The sequence below is a fragment of the Hyperolius riggenbachi genome, chromosome 12, assembly GCF_040937935.1.
Source record: "Hyperolius riggenbachi isolate aHypRig1 chromosome 12, aHypRig1.pri, whole genome shotgun sequence".
Taxonomy (NCBI): domain Eukaryota; kingdom Metazoa; phylum Chordata; class Amphibia; order Anura; family Hyperoliidae; genus Hyperolius; species Hyperolius riggenbachi.
In genome coordinates, this window is record NC_090657.1 from 204,485,041 (window position 1) to 204,502,068 (window position 17,028).

A 17,028-nucleotide genomic window follows, 5' to 3' on the forward strand; every position below is an offset into this window, starting at 1 on the left:
TGACCTGCATACTGGCTGAGTGAGTGTGAACACCTGACCTGCATACTGGCTGAGTGAGTGTGAACACCTGACCTGCATACTGGCTGAGTGAGTGTGAACACCTGACCTGCATACTGGCTGAGTGAGTGTGAACACCTGACCTGCATACTGGCTGAGTGAGTGTGAACACCTGACCTGCATACTGGCTGAGTGAGTGTGAACACCTGACCTGCATACTGGCTGAGTGAGTGTGAACACCTGACCTGCATACTGGCTGAGTGAGTGTGAACTTGCGTTTTCGGTCTTTTTTCAAGCGCAGGTGATTTTTACAATAGCCCACTAAACGCTTGTGCAATGAATCTCTATGAGATGGTTCATATCAGTGCAGTTTGTGCGCTGTCTGTTCAGCAAATAATATAATAATGGAGGGTATAGGAAGAGCACTAAACGCTCAAAAAAACGCTTTACGCAGTGATTGCGTTCGTGGTTTTTATGCGTTCGTGGTTTCGTATTTATACTTTTCTGGGTCAGAGTTCACTTTCTGACTTGCGTCAGGGAGTGAATCTCAAAACCGCTCTGGCAAAGCGCTTGGAAAAGCTCTTTTACCAGAAATACAGCACGCAGTGGAACGCCGGGGGGGGGGGGAGGGGGCGTGGGTAGCGCACAAAAACGCAAATCATCTGATCTGTGTACTGGCTCTGAGTCAGAATAAACATCCAATCTGCATAATTGTTCTGAGCCAGTTTGAACACAGTTGATCTGAACACCTGATCTGCATACTGGCTGTAGGTCAGTGTGAACACACACCTGATCTGCATACTGGCTCTGGGTCCGTGTGAACACCTGATCTGCATACTGGCTTTAGGTCCGTGTGAACACCTGATCTGCATACTGGCTCTGGGTCAGTGTGAACACCTGATCTGCATACTGGCTCAGGGTCAGTGTGAACACACACCTGATCTGTGTACTGGTTCTGGGTCGATGTGAACACCTGAGCTGCGTATTGGTTCAGTGTGAACACCTGACCTGCATACTGGCTCTGGTACAGTGTGAACACCTGATCTGCATACTGGCTCTGGGTCAGTGTGAACACCTGATCTGCATACTGGCTCTGGGTCAGTGTGAACACCTGATCTGCATACTGGCTCTGGGTCAGTGTGAACACCCGATCTGTATAATGGCTCTGGGTCAGTGTGAACACCTGATCTGCATAATGCTTCCAAGTCAGAATGGATACCTGATCTGCCTACTGACATTGAGCCATTATGAACACCTGATCTGCATACTTGTTTTTAGGTCAGTATGAACACCTGATCTGCATCCTGGTTTTGAGTCAGTGACTAGAAAATGAGTACAGGTTGGGAATCAGCAAAACAGCTGGTTGAGCAGCAGTTTTTTAGGGAAAAAAGATGGCAACCTTCATACCCAGGTTACAAAGACTTACTTCAGTGTTCTCCCCAGAATTTTTTTCCAGCCGGGTGGCATGAAAAAGTAGTCGGGTGGCATGAAAAAGTAGCTGGGTGGGGCAAGATGACAGAATGCAGGGTCGGCGCTTCTCTGTTTACAGCATAGGAGGAGGTGAGCTGATAAAAGCCGGGTGCTCACCAAAACTAGCCGGGTGGAGCACCCGGCTAAAACTATGAAGACAGCTTCCAAGGCTTCACACATCTGTTCCACCACCTCCCACACTGACAGAAATTCATTATGTCCTTTTATGGAACCAAAATCCTGGTCACCTGCCTGTGTGCCGGATTCCAAATCTCCTTTAGGGCCCTTTTCCACTAGCAGTCGCTAGCGTTCACGCTGAACGCTAGCGATTGCTGAATCGTAATTACCGGCGATTTCCCGACGTTTGCGGCCGCGATTTTGCTATGCTATGCACTGCATAGCAAAATCGCGGCAAATATCGCTCCGCCGAGCGTTCGCGTTCCTGAAAAAAGCGAATTCCTATGTTAAAAAGCAAACCGTAGCGATTGTAAAATCGCTAGCGGTTTGCGAATTTTCGATTCAGCCATCGCAAACGCGCTGGTGGAAAAGGGCCCTTAGGGCCCTTTTCCACTGCTGCAGAAATCGGGCCAAATCTGCAGTTTCCCCGGCAGCAAATTGCGCATGGAACTTCTGCCATAGGGAATAATGCTGCCGCTGTCCAAATAGCTTGCCTTAGCGATTCGGACGACATTGCAGCATTTTTCCGTGCGGGCAGCAGTGAATCCCATAGCCGTGCATGGCACAGCTTCAGGGATTCATCTGCATACTCGCAGACCAGGAAGTGCCGCCGCGTGTCAGCTAGTGGAAATGGGCCCTTATATCAACTCACTGGGAGTGTCCTTCATCACCTCCCCACCCTCTTAGTATATTCTTAGCACAGGAGATTTTGTTTTTTAGCAATGAGAACAATTGCAGGATTTAGGCCCTGTTCCCAGTGGTCAGTTGCGATGCAGAAAAATTCTGCTTTTCAACTCACCTCCCATATAATTTTATGGGCCTGTTCACAGTAACTGACTGTTAGGCCTCTTTTCCTCGGACAGTTGAACTGTGTGCTCAGCAAGTAGTTACCAGGCAGCAGTGAGCAGTTACCAGGCAGCAGTGAGCAGTTTAAAAAACAGAAAGAGTACAGGAGCGCTCTTTGGTGCATTAACCTCTTTAATCGATTCAATAAAAATTCAAAATACACTTACAGAATAAAAACACTTCCAAAGGCTTATCCGTTCCACCATCCAATTGACGCTATGGCCAGTGGCGGGGATGATTGCTCCGTGCGCCGGCGGTGTCCGTCAGGGGGTGGGCGGTGCCTTGATAATCACGCCGATTACATCATTATGAGTTTCGGCGCCCGGCGCCTTCGTCAGATGACATAACGGCGCATAAGGCATTATTATGGCGCTATTCACTAGCAGTGAGCAGTTACCAGACAGCAGTGAGCAGTTACCAGGCAGAAACAAGCAGTTACCAGGCAGCAACAAGCAGTTGTGAGAGTTTGAGAGACATATCACTGCCTATCAACAGTCCGTGGAAAAGATGCTTTATTCTAACTTGCTGCATGCAGGCTTTGTATAAAAGTCTATGGCCAGTCTCCATAGCAGTTCACAGTCATTATAACATGCGAGTTATACCACTGACCACTGTGAACCTAGCCTCACACATATTAACAGGCTATATTGGATTACAGTCTAGCCACACTGAAAGCTGTACAATCTCATTTCTGGGACTGACTACCTTTTACCCAACTCTGGAGGACCCTCCAGGGGGAGAATAGAGAACTGCATTTGGTTCAGTGACTGACCTGTAAGCTAAATGAAAAGTTTGTACTCTTTACAAAAGCAATACCTGGAAAGGATCTATACAAAGATGCCGACCAGCCTCCCTCCTTGTTTGCACACTATTTTAGCAGCTGGACTGAGCAACTGCCATTCATGGAACGCTTTTGAAAATAAAGAATAATGCCCTATGAGGAAATGTCAGAGCTGTCAGATTTTCACTAATTATTGTAACTGACAACATAGGATAAAAGCCCATTGGAAAGCCGTTAGACTACGTTCACAGTGCTCAGTTACATTGCGTAACAACTGAGCTTTTTTAACCACTTGAGGACCGCAGTGTTCAACCCCCCTAAAGACCAGGCCATTTTTCTGAAATTGGGCCACTGCGGCTTTAAGGCCTCGCTGCAGGGCCACACATTTTAGCACACAAGTGACCCCCCCCTCTTTTCTCCCCACCAACAACCAACAGAGCTATCTGTTGGTGGGGTCTGATCGCCCCCCAGATGTTTGTTTATTTTTGCACAAATATTTATGGTATTAATTTTTATTAAATTTCCCTATTTTTTATATTTTTGTATTCCCCCCCGCCAGCCAATCAGCGTGATCGGCTGTCATAGGCTTCAGCCTATGATAGCCAATCACTTCCCTGCCTCTGGAGGGGACAGCCTTAGATCTCAGCGCTGTATACGGTAATTTTGCCGTCTAACAGTCTCCTAGCGGCGATCGCTGCTGGGAGACTGAAGGCGGAGCAAAGCTTTGTCATTCATGCGGAGATGCGCGCGATCTCCTGCAATACCTGCCCCCAGGACCTTACGCCGATCGGCGTCAGGCTGTCCTGGGGCTACCGCCGAGGCCACGCCCATCGGCGTGACATGGTCGGCAAGCGGTTAACTAAGAAAAACGCACTGCAATGAAAAGCAAATGTGACGTTCACAGTGCATGCGGTGCGATGTGCGTCAACGGTGTACGGAAAAATAACGCACTTCCTGCTCTCCGTTTATGCAGATATATGCATTGACGCGCTCAATGTTAGTGTATGGTAACTCTTCCATGCAGAGCCAGGACAAGGTCATCCAGCACCCAAGGCTGAGGCACCAAAGTGCGCCCCTCCATCCCTCCCACCCCAGCTGTCACACACTGATTGCTATTAGACTAAGAGGCGCCCCAGGGCCCCCAACACTTTAATCTCTAGTTATCTGGCATGAATTCACTGCTATGTATCCCCTTTTCTTATTTCTCTCTGCTTAAAACACAATAGGGGAATGATAGCTGAGTGAGTTGTGCGCCCCCTCCTACACTGCGCCCTGAGGCTGGAGCCTCTCTCGCCTCTGCCTCGGCCCGGCGTGTGTCCCCTCCTACACTGCTTCCATGTTTGCCTTGCGTCACACTGTGTAATAGGGATTGCACTTGCGCACATCTCTTTTTCAAAAGGCGGAGCTTTATACTCTCAAATGTGCAATACAAACGTCGCACACCCATGATGCAATTTTGATTCCTCGTTACATCGCATGCCACTGAAACCATACTTGCTTCTTTGCGTTGCGATTTATCTGCGTTGTGTAGCAAAGCAACGCGCGTTGGCACTGTGAACCTAGCCTTAGTGTGCATACTGCCGACCAGCAGTGACAAGGGAATATTCGGGGGAGCCAGTGCTGGACGGGGAAGACTCTTTAGGATCCAGAGGCTTCCCCGTCCCAAGGTAAGTATCCCAGAGGGGCTCTTTTTTTCCCCTTCAGGTACACTTTAATTGTAAAATATTTTCCACTCTATCCTGATATAGCAGGGTAAATCAACAACGAAAAAAGACCATTTGAAAATTATGCGGTAACTGCAAGGAACAGCTGACGCAATAAAACATGTACACAGTGGTTTATGGGTAGTTCACACAGCGCAATGCTCCGCCATTTGTCCAGTGGAAGCCAAGATAAGACAAACATGGACTGCACTGTTGTTGAACCACTTGAAGTTGGTTTCTTTAGGCCAGGCTAACAGTGGTCAGTTGCATAGCGCATGCGTTATAACATGTGTGAACTGCAATGGAGACTGGTCATAGACTTTAATACAAAGCCTGCATGCAGTGCTTTAGAATAACGCAATCTGTTACAGTGCTTTACTGTGAACAGACCCATAGGACCCATGGGCAGTGAGATGACATGCAGAATTATTCTGCAATGCAACTGAACACTGTGAACCTAGCCTCAAGCTGAGGATGCTATGTGAGAAACTGATACCGGCTACTTTTTGGGGGGGGGGGGGGGGGGGGGTTGCACCGTGACAATGCATGTCTTCATATGTATAATAGAAAAATACAAATAATCAGGGCTGTAGAGTCGGAGTCGAGGAGTCGGAGTAATTTTGGGTACCTGGAATCAGAGTTTCATAAACTGAGTCAGTGGTTTCATAAACTGAGGAGTCGGAGTCAGATGATTTTTGTACCAAATCCATAGCCCTGGTAAGTATTTGACTAAGGCCTCAGAGTCGAGGAGTCTGAGTCGGAGCCATTTAGGGTACCTGGAGTCAGTGGTCTCATGAACTGAGGATTCAGATGATTTTTGTACCAATTCCACAGCCCTGCTAATAATAATAACCAGGAATTAAATGGAAAGAGTGCATTATCCTAAATACACTTAAACATGAAGGCTAGAACCTTTCAGGAACATTAATAAAAACAATCAGTGGGACAGTTAGCCCCCCCCCCCCCCCCAATTGCGCAACACGTTATAGCCGCGGTGCGTCCCCCCAAAGAAAACAACCCTCAGACTCAGTATAGGTAGGTAACCAGGTATAGGTACCCCCAGTATAGGATGTCATGTGTAGGTGGCCTCAATATAGGTAGCCAAGCATAGTTTCCCCCAGTATAGGAAGTCAGGTGTAGATACACCCCGTATAGGTAGCCAGGCGTAGGTACCACCAGTAAAGGTAGCCAGCTATAGGTTCCCCCAGTACAGAAATTAAGGTGTAGGTGCCTCAGTATAGGTAGCCAAGCATAAGCGCCTCCAGTATCGGAACTAATGTGTAAGTGCACCCCGTATAGGTAGTTAGCTGTAGGTGCCTCCAGTATAGGCAGCCAGCTATAGGATCCCTTCAGTGGCGTGTGCTGGCGGCAGTGGATAACTCACCATATCCATGCGTTTTAGTGCTGACATCACTCTTCTCTCCCCGCTTCTCCCCATCTCTGCTCTGTCTGTAGTTAGAGCAGGACTACAAGAAAATGTCCACTGATGTCCGCATTTGTGGACATCGGCGGCCCTTTTCTTGTAGCCCTGCTTTAATAATAGACAGAACGAAGGCAGAGAGAGACAGAGCAGGGCGACTAGCGGCGACACATATTCTTAACCAGTTCGCATTCAGTCGTTTTTCGCTTCATGCATCCGAACAATGTTCACCTCCCATTCATTAGCCTATAACTTTATTACTACTTATCACAATGAACTGATCTATATCTTGTTTTTTCCGCCACCAATTAGGCTTTCTTTGGGGGGTACATTTTACTAAGAGCCACTTTACTGTAAATGCATTTTAAAAGGAAGAATAAGAAAAAAACGGAAACAAATCATTATTTCTCACTTTTCGGCAATTATAGTTTTAAAATAATACATGCCTTCATAATTAAAACCCACGTATTGTATATGCCCATTTGTCCCGGTTATTACACCATTTAAATTATGTCCCTATCACAATGTATGGCGACAATATTTTATTTGGAAATAAAAGTGCATTTTTTCCGTTTTGCATTCATCACTATTTACAAGCTTATAATTAAAAAAAAAAAAAGAAATATTTCATCTTTACATAGATATTTAAAAAGTTTAGACCCTTAGGTAAATATTTGTGTTTTTTTTTTTTTATTGTAATGTTTTTTTTGTTTTTTTTAATTAAACATTTTATGTGGGCATTTTTGGGAGGGTGGGATTGAAATTGTATTATTTTTTGGAAATATATGTGTATTTTTATTTTTTTTTAACATTTAGATGTAGTTTACTTTTTGGCCACAAGATGGCAGCCATGAGTTGTTTACTGTGACGTCACTCTAAGCGTACCATGTACGCTTAGAGCGACATAGGAAGCAGAAAAAGCGTAGCTTCCGAGAGAAGCTGTCGCTTTTTCTGCGGGGGAGAGGAATCAGTGATCGGGCACCGTTGCCCGATTCACTGATTCACTGGCTAACAAACCGCCGGCCGGGAGCGCGCGTGCACGCGCGCGATCGGCCGCGTGGACGCGCAGGAGCGCACATGGCTTCCTGGACGTGAGTTTCACGTCCAGGAATGTCAAATAGTTAAGGCCAAGATTTGCATCAGGCGAATACTGTATTATGTCCTCTGTCCACCTAAAAAGGCAGCACTTGATTACAGGTTCATTTCTGTGGGTGAAGTTAAAGTTAACCTTGGACAATTATAGCAAAATCATTTATACTTACCTGGGGCTTCCTCCAGCCCCCTCCATTCTGCCTCAGTGGAATCCACGATCCAGCCAGGTTGCGGACCACTGCACATGCGCGGTCCTGACCTCACAAACCCTCATGATTGCGCTTCCATGTACGGGAGTGTTTTGCGCAAGCACAGTTTTGGTCATAACAAACATGTGCAGAATGCTCCCAGCCACGGGAGCGTGACTGGGGGTGCACTTAGCCAGGACCACCCTTGCGCAGTAGTCCGCAACTCAGCCGAGTTACAGACTTCAGTGTTCTCCCCAGAATTTTTTCCCAGCCGGGTGGCATGAAAAAGTAGCCGGGTGGGGCGAGATGAGAGAATGCGGGGCAGGTGCTTCTGTGCGCATGTCTGCTAACAGCGTAGAAGGAGGTGAGCTGATAACAGCCGGGTGCTCACCAAAACTAGCCGGGTGGAGCACCCGGCTAAAAGAGCCTGGAGAGAACACTGGACTTTACGGGACTGACAGTGCCAACACCGAAGGGAGCGGGTAAACAGCAAGAGAGCTAACGCACTACAGGGAGCTAGTAGAAGCCCCAGGGAAGTATTAATCCTTCTGCTTCGATTGTCTCAGGTACACTTTACGGAAGTTGTAGAGAGATTTCCTCTTACTTGCTGTCTCTGAGATCAATGTAGTGAACACTGGGAGCGGGAAATGAGGGACGGCAGTTCTGACTCTTCCCTACTCTACAAAAGAAATGTTTTACTTGTTGCTCTCTCTGTCAGTAGTGTAGAGACTTCCCCAATTCCATTTTGTGTCTTTGCTGGAGACAGCAATGGATTCTACAGCTTCCTCACTATAAAAATATGCAATTTACTGCAGTCTCTGTCACTCTTGCAGAAAGTTCCCTACTTCCTCTCTGTACAGGAAGTGATACAAATTCTCACAGAGGAGAATACACGGCCGCACTAGAAACCCAAATAGGTTCTACACCCCTCACCATACCATCTAAGGCCCAGTGCACACTGGGCGGATCGCCGGCCGCATCCGCTTGAAAATCCGCGTGGCTAATGTATCTCTATGGGCTGGTGCACACCGGCGGTTTGAGGTTTTTAGCAAGCCGCAAACGTGCCTCTTGCTGCACGTTTGCGGTTTGCTTAAAACCTCAAACCGCCGGTGTGCACCAGCCCATAGAGATACATTAGCCACGCGGATGCCGATGCGGATGCGGCCGGCGGATCACATACAAAATCCACTCAGTGTGCACCCGGCAAATATCGGCTCTGCTCCCAAAACCACTACCATTTTGACGATCTGCTAGTGTGCACTGGGCCTTAGACTGCAATATTTATTCCCCAGACTGGGCTATAAGGGACATTCTGCTTTTACTGCTCAATTCTCCTGCGGCGACTATATTCAGTTGCCTATGCAGGTCAGCCTGTAAGGTTTCTAGGCCCCAGCAGGCTGCTGATTGGCTGTGGATTTCACCTGTTAGGATTCACAGAGATTTGCCCTGGAAAGCTATAGATTTGCCCTGGAAAGCTATAGCGGTGCAGGTGTTCTCCCCCATTTATAAATTGTCCCCTTAAGGCCCATCAGCGTGGTGTTTTGTTCTGGTGACAGGACCTCTTGATAGTGTCCCGGTCCTCATTATTTTATACCCTGTCATGCAGCAGCCTCTCTCAGGCACGAGGACTGCCAGGAATATTACTGACAGCGCTGGGATGTGACCTCTGACCTCCCCTGGAGCTGAGCAGTAGAGAATGAACCACGCCGGAGCCCCTCGTCCCCTCCTGTCCCTCAGGAGGATGAAGGACAGCAGCCAGCAGGTAGGATGACAAATCCATGGGGTCATCTTTACAATGTATGACCTGGCAGATGGCACATGCTGGATGGAACAAAAATAATTGCTCAGAAAATAAACCTGCGCGTAATAAGACTGCAATTTATAGGAACTCTCAATGGAAAAATAAGTATTTTTCAACAGCAACAAGTCCAGATTATTTACAGCAGTGAGGCAGACAGAGTGTGCTGATTGTTCAGTCCTGGCTTCCTGTCTCCTGTGTTGTCTGTCTGTCCTCCATAGTGAGCAGGAATGCATGCTTATGTCTGGCTGTTGTGCTGATCCCCTGGCCTTACTGCCCTGGATCAATGCCCAGACCCAGTAAACAGGTCAGGAGCACTGGTTCCACATGCTCGTTCCAGGTGTGTGTTAAGGACCAGATTAGCCAGAGACCGATATGCTGAGGACAGCAACCCTTGCGACTTGCTCTCTGAATGCCCTGAGGTTGAAACAGGGGTATCCAGTTAGCCAGGGGCAGGAGCGCTTGCGTAACCAGAGATGTAGAACAACAGGCAGCGCAAAGCTCCCGCCGGTTGAGTCGGGTACTGCAATGACTCAACAAACCCACAGCAAAGTTCACGGATGCAGGTACTAGGATAGTCTTCGGGCAGGCAGAGGTCGGCAACAGATCGGGTACTCGGACAGGCAAGGGTTCGGCAACGGAGCAGGTTCTCAGGCGGGCAAAGGTCAGCAACGGATCAGGCACTCGGACATAGCAGAAGTCGGTAACCAGTCGGGTAGTCAGACGAGCCAGGATCAACATTCAGGAAATACGGGCAGAACTAGTCAATTCACGGGAGAAACACACGCACACTACTGCAATACTACAGCAACCAGAGAGTGTCACTCTCTAGGCTTAAATAGGCCGTTTGGGCGCGAACGGCGTGACGCGCAGCGTGCGCATGCGCACAGGCGCGCACGCCGTCACGCGCGTCACAGAAGATGCACAAACAGACGCCTCCTCACGCGCGCGCATGCGCAGCGCTCACCCCAACGCCTTGCGGCATCAGTGTTCACGCAACGCAACGCAGCGCGCGCAAGCGCACAACGCCAGACCCCCACCATTGGAGATCCAACGCCATGCCCCGGACGCCTGCCGACATCCGTAAGTGCCAGCCGCCTCGCCTAGACGGGTAACCGACCGTGACAATGCCCCCCCCAAGGGGCATCCTCCGGATGCCTACTGGTACAGGTTTACCCGGAAACTTGATGTGGAATTTCTTCACCAATGCAGGAGCATGTACATTGGATGCTGGTTCCCATGTATTATTTTCTGGTCCATAGCCTTTCCATTTAATCAGAAATTGCACCCGATTGCCCCTTCTCCTGGAGTCCAAGATTTCTTCGACTTCGTATTCTTCTTCTCCATCCACTAAAATAGGCGGTGGAGGAGGTGAGTTCCTATTGACAAATGGGTCCACCAGTGAGGGTTTGAGTAGGGAGACATGAAATACTGGGTGAATTTTCAAACTCCCGGGTAGTTCTAATTCATAAGCCACTTGACCAATCTTTCTTTTGACAGGGAATGGCCCAATAAATTTCGGACCTAATTTCTTGGAAGGACATGACAATCTTAAGTTCACGGTTGATAACCAGACCAGTTCTCCAATTCCAATTTCTTTGTCACCCCTCCTCCGGTCATCTGCCTTCCTCTTGAATGATGATTGAGCTCGAGACATTGCTTGTTGTAGCACTTGAAAATTATCAGACAGGAATTTAGCCAGGTCAGAAGCAGATGGTACCAATGATTCAGAGACAAGGTTGGGAAAAATGGATGGATGGTAACCATAGTTGGCAAAAAATGGTGACTGTTGGATTGAGGCGTGAATGGAATTATTATATGAAAATTCAGCTAATGGAAGTAAACTGACCCAATTATCTTGTGAAAAAGTGGAAAAACATCTGAGATATTGCTCGAGGGTTTGGTTGGTTCGTTCTGTCTGACCATTGGATTGTGGGTGATAGGCGGATGAAAAGTTAAGTTGAATGTTCAGAGATTTGCAGAGGGCTTTCCAAAATCGGGAAGTGAACTGGGTGCCTCTATCCGACACGATATCCGCAGGAATTCCATGGAGACGAATGATTTCTTTAATAAACGTGCGTGCTGTTTCCTGTGCTGAAGGAGTATTTTGCATTGGTATGAAATGAGCCATTTTGGACAGCCGATCCACCACCACAAAGATAGTATTATGATTATCAGAATCTGGTAGTTCCACAATAAAGTCCATGGAAATGGAATACCAGGGTCTTGGAGGAACCGGAAGAGGATTCAACAAACCCCATGGCCTTAACCTGGAGCTTTTAGATTGGTTACAGACTATACAGGACAACACGTATGCCTTACAATCTTCCTTCAATTCAGGCCACCAAAAATAACGCTGAATTAGTTCTTGTGTTTTAAAAATCCCCTTGTGACCAGCCAATCTATGATCATGACATGACTTAAGGACCGATACACGGAAATCTTCGGGAACCACTATCTTATTTCCTCGTAGCCAAAGGCCGTCTTTCTGTGTAAGTGAGGACTTGATTCTTTCAGGCAAAGTGAGGTTGGAATGTCGAAACTGGTCAATAAATTCAGGTTGTATCATAAAAAAGTTTTGACTGGAAAGGATTGTATCCTGTGTGGTTTGGAATTCATTATCAGGAAACATGCGGGATAATGCATCCGGTTTTGTATTCTTTGATCCAGGTCGGTAAGTTATGTGGAAGTTGAAGCGGGAAAAGAATAATGCCCATCTGGCCTGTCTAGGATTCAGCCGTTTTGCCGTTTTGAGGTACTCCAGATTGCGATGATCAGTATAGATAAGTATTGGATGCGCAGCGCCCTCCAACAAGTATCTCCATTCTTCCAGAGCATCTTTGATCGCCAGTAGTTCTCTATCGCCGACATCATAGTTTCTTTCTGCCTCTGATAATTTTCTTGAGTAATAGGCTACTGGGTGAAGTAACGCCTTGAGTCCTTGCCTCTGAGAGAGCACTGCCCCTACTGCGACTTCTGAGGCATCCACCTCCAGAACATAAGATAATGCTGGGTCCGGATGCTTGAGAATAGGATCGGTAGTAAAGATAAGCTTCAGTTTATCGAATGCTTTTTGTGCTTCAGTATTCCAAACAAACCGACTTTGTTTACGGGTGAGTTGTGTAATTGGTAAAATTACAGCTGAAAAGTTCCTTATGAACCTGCGATAGAAATTTGCAAATCCAATAAACCTTTGAACTGATTTTTTATTAAAAGGGGCTGGCCAATCAAGGATGGCTTGGATCTTCTGAGGGTCCATGCGAAAGCCATTAGCAGAGATAATGAGGCCTAGAAATTGAATAGAACTTTGCTCGAACTGACATTTCTCCGTTTTCGCATATAATTGATTATGTCTTAGACGGGTCAAGACTTGTGCCACGTGATAACGATGTTCTTCCAGTGATGTGGAAAAAATTAAGATGTCATCCAAATACACGATGAGGAATACATCAATGAAATCTTTCAGGATATCGTTAATAAAGTATTGGAAGGTGGCTGGGGCATTGCAGAGACCAAAAGGCATTACTAGGTATTCGTAGTGGCCATAGCGAGATCTAAACGCCGTCTTCCATTCGTCTCCTTTTCTGATTCTTATTAGATTATATGCGCCCCTTAAATCGAGTTTCGTGAATATATTGGCGGCCCGAAGTTGTTGAAACAATTCTGGTAGCAATGGTAACGGATACCGATTCTTAATGGTTACCTTGTTCAGTTCTCGGTAGTCAATACAGGGCCGAAGTGATTTACCCTTTTTTTCAACAAAGAAAATACCTGCGCCTGCCGGTGAGTTAGAGGGTCGTATGAATCCCTTTTTCAAGTTTTCTTCAATATATTGTTTAAGCACCTTTTGTTCGGGTTCAGACAGGGGAAACATCTTTCCAAAAGGAACTGCGGCTCCCGGTAATAAATCTATTGGACAGTCATATGGACGATGAGGAGGCAACAGGTCTGCCCCCTTTTCATCGAAGACGTCTAAAAATTCATGATACTGAGTAGGCACCAGATTTTGTAATGAGGTGCATAACAGAGGTCCTGCATGACTAGGCCTTTCTGGAATACAGCAGTTCCCACAATATAATGAATTGAAGGTAACTTGACCCGTAGACCAATTAATCGCAGGATTATGCGCCTTGAGCCAGGGTAGCCCTAAAATCACTGAGTACATTGGAGAGGACACTAGATCAAATGTGAGGAATTCTTGGTGTGTTCCGAAAATAGAAGTATGAATAGGAACGGTTTCCTGATCAACAGGACCCGAGCTTATTGCTGAGCCATCGGCTAGGTGGATATGTAGGGGTTCCTTCCGACGTTGAGTGATGATCTGATGAGAAGTGGAGAATGTATTGTCCATAAAGCAACTACAAGCACCGGAGTCGATGATGGCATGGGTATCAATGGTTCTTCCTAGGAGCTGTAAAGAGATTGGGATAGTAAAATGATTAGAAACTGATGGAAATGGTATGGGGACGGGTGATTTACTGAAATCTTTCTTACCCGGTGGTCTAATGGGGCAGGAGTGAATGAAGTGTCCAGTGGCACCACAGTAGAAGCATAAGTTGTTCTGTCTTCTTCTAGCTCTTTCTTCTGTTGTCAGGGCTGAGCGGAGAACACCAAGTTGCATGGGTTCCGGTTGGTCTAAGGCAGAGGCAGATGCCGAGGGGGAGTGTGCACCAGTTGGTACCCAAAATGATCGTGCAGAATTGGTGGTTGCACGTTCCAGTTGTCGTTCCCGGAATCTGCGGTCAATTTGTATAGCACTTAGAATCAGATCATCTAATGAAGCGGGTATTCCAATGCGGGCTAATTCGTCCTTCAAATTCTCTGATAGTCCCAGACGATACTGATGACGTAGAGCAGACTCATTCCAGTCAATATCTGTGGCCCACTTCCGGAATTCTGATGTATACTCTTCAACGGGGCGACGACCTTGACGTAAATTTCGTAAGGAGACCTCTGCAGTAGCCTGACGCTGAGGGTCGTCATATAGTACTGCCATACTCGTGAAAAAAGTTTCGGTCGAGGTTAGACATTGATGCTCCTGATCCATCAACTGGTGGGCCCAGGACTGGGGTTCCCCTTGTAACAAAGATATGATGAAACCCACCTTGGTGCCTTCCTGAGCAAAGGTCCGGGGTTGCAGTGAAAAATAAAGTTGACAGGAATGTTTAAATGCCCGAAACTTGGTTCGATCACCAGAAAAGCGATCAGGGACTGGTACTCGAGGTTCTGGAACAGGAGGTACAACAACTGGGTTTAGGTTAATTGGATCGGCGGATGGAACAGCAGGTTGAACAGGTGGAGCAGGTGGAGCGGGCTGGTTTGAGGCAGTCGCCGTAACAGCTAAGGTGTTGATTTGACCCTGTAGTTGCAAATGTCCAGCTTGTAACTCCTTAATGGCTTCCGTAAGGTTTGTTATTTGTTTGCACAGGGTGCTTAATACATTTGCTGCCTCAGCGGTCTCCATTTTGTGGCTGTAGTATTCTGTTAAGGACCAGATTAGCCAGAGACCGATATGCTGAGGACAGCAACCCTTGCGACTTGCTCTCTGAATGCCCTGAGGTTGAAACAGGGGTATCCAGTTAGCCAGGGGCAGGAGCGCTTGCGTAACCAGAGATGTAGAACAACAGGCAGCGCAAAGCTCCCGCCGGTTGAGTCGGGTACTGCAATGACTCAACAAACCCACAGCAAAGTTCACGGATGCAGGTACTAGGATAGTCTTCGGGCAGGCAGAGGTCGGCAACAGATCGGGTACTCGGACAGGCAAGGGTTCGGCAACGGAGCAGGTTCTCAGGCGGGCAAAGGTCAGCAACGGATCAGGCACTCGGACATAGCAGAAGTCGGTAACCAGTCGGGTAGTCAGACGAGCCAGGATCAACATTCAGGAAATACGGGCAGAACTAGTCAATTCACGGGAGAAACACACGCACACTGCTGCAATACTACAGCAACCAGAGAGTGTCACTCTCTAGGCTTAAATAGGCCGTTTGGGCGCGAACGGCGTGACGCGCAGCGTGCGCATGCGCACAGGCGCGCACGCCGTCACGCGCGTCACAGAAGATGCACAAACAGACGCCCCCTCACGCGCGCGCATGCGCAGCGCTCACCCCAACGCCTTGCGGCATCAGTGTCCACGCAACGCAGCGCGCGCAAGCGCACAACGCCAGGCCCCCACCATTGGAGATCCAACGCCATGCCCCGGACGCCTGCCGACATCCGTAAGTGCCAGCCGCCTCACCTAGACGGGTAACCGACCGTGACAGTGTGACTCACATACTTTCAAGCCCTTTTACACTAGGGCACTTTCTTTGCTTTGCATGACACTTTCTGCATGCAAGGAAACGCAACAGCAAAGAAAGTGTATGGGACTCAGTACACTATTATTATTTATTGTATTTATAAAGCGCCAACATATTACGCAGCGCTGCACAATAGATAAATGGGTTAACATACAGGTAGAACATACGGAAACTCACAAAAAAACAAGATCATGCAAATGATTTGATAACAATACAGTGTCATAGGTCAAAATAGACTGCTTGAGTCTACAAGAGGGGTGGTTGTGAGTAAGATTGCATAATCAAGCTGGATACATTAGGGAGGAGGACCCTGCCAGAGGCTTACAATCTAAAGGGTGTGGTGGAGACAATAGGTGCGTCTTTTGAGAGGGGGTCTAACAGAACATATTATGGTGCTGGTGTAGGGCGGTATGCGAGCGTGAAGAGGTGAGTCTTGAGAGCTTGTTTGAAGGTATTAAAGGTGGGGGCGAGTCTGACGGCTGGTGGGAGAGAGTTCCAGAGAGTAGGGGCAGCCCTGGTGAAGTCCTGCAATCGTGCGTGTGACTGAGTTATGCGTGGTGCGACTAGGCGCAGGTCGTCATTGGAGGATCGGAGGGGGCAGGCTGGTATGTGCCTGTGGACCAGATCAGAGATGTAGGTCAGGCAGGTCTTGTGCACTGATTTGTAGGCCAAGCACAGGATTTTGAAATTGATCCTAAAGCTGATGGGGAGCCAGTGTAGTGCTTTACAGAGCGGAGTTGTAGAGGCGCTGCGGTGAGAAGAATGTATCAGTCTGGCTGCCGCATTCATTACCAATTTAAGTGGGTCAGTACGGTTAGAGGGGAGGCCAGATAAAAGAGAATTGCAGTAGTCTAGGCGGGAGATGACAAGGGCGTGGATAAGGAGTTTAGTGGTGTCAGGGGACAGGTAGGAGCGGATCTTGGAGATGTTGCGGAGGTGGAAGTTGCAGGATCTGGCAATACCTTGGATGTGGTCTGTAAAGGAGAGTTCAGAGTCCAGAGTAACGCCTAGACAGCGGGCTTGGGAGGTAGGGTGGATAGTAGTATTTTCAATAGTGACGTGCAGATCTGGGAGGGGTGCAGCTGTGCGGGGTGGGAATATTAGAAGCTCAGTCTTGTCCAAATTAAGCTTCAGGTACCTGGCAGCCATCCAGGAGGAAATGGATGTGAGGCAGAGACTTTGTCCATGGTAGAGGAGGAGAGATCTGGGGTGTGGAGATATATCTGGGTGTCGTCGGCATACAGGTAATAATTGAAACCC

General features: G+C 47.8%; 1 protein-coding gene across 7 annotated transcripts in view; it reads right to left on the reverse strand.

The window, feature by feature from the left end:
- GSG1L2 (GSG1 like 2) overlaps positions 1–17,028 on the reverse strand; it is a 348,027-nt gene that overhangs the window by 244,038 nt on the left and 86,961 nt on the right. The gene's annotated exons all lie outside the window — the stretch shown is intronic.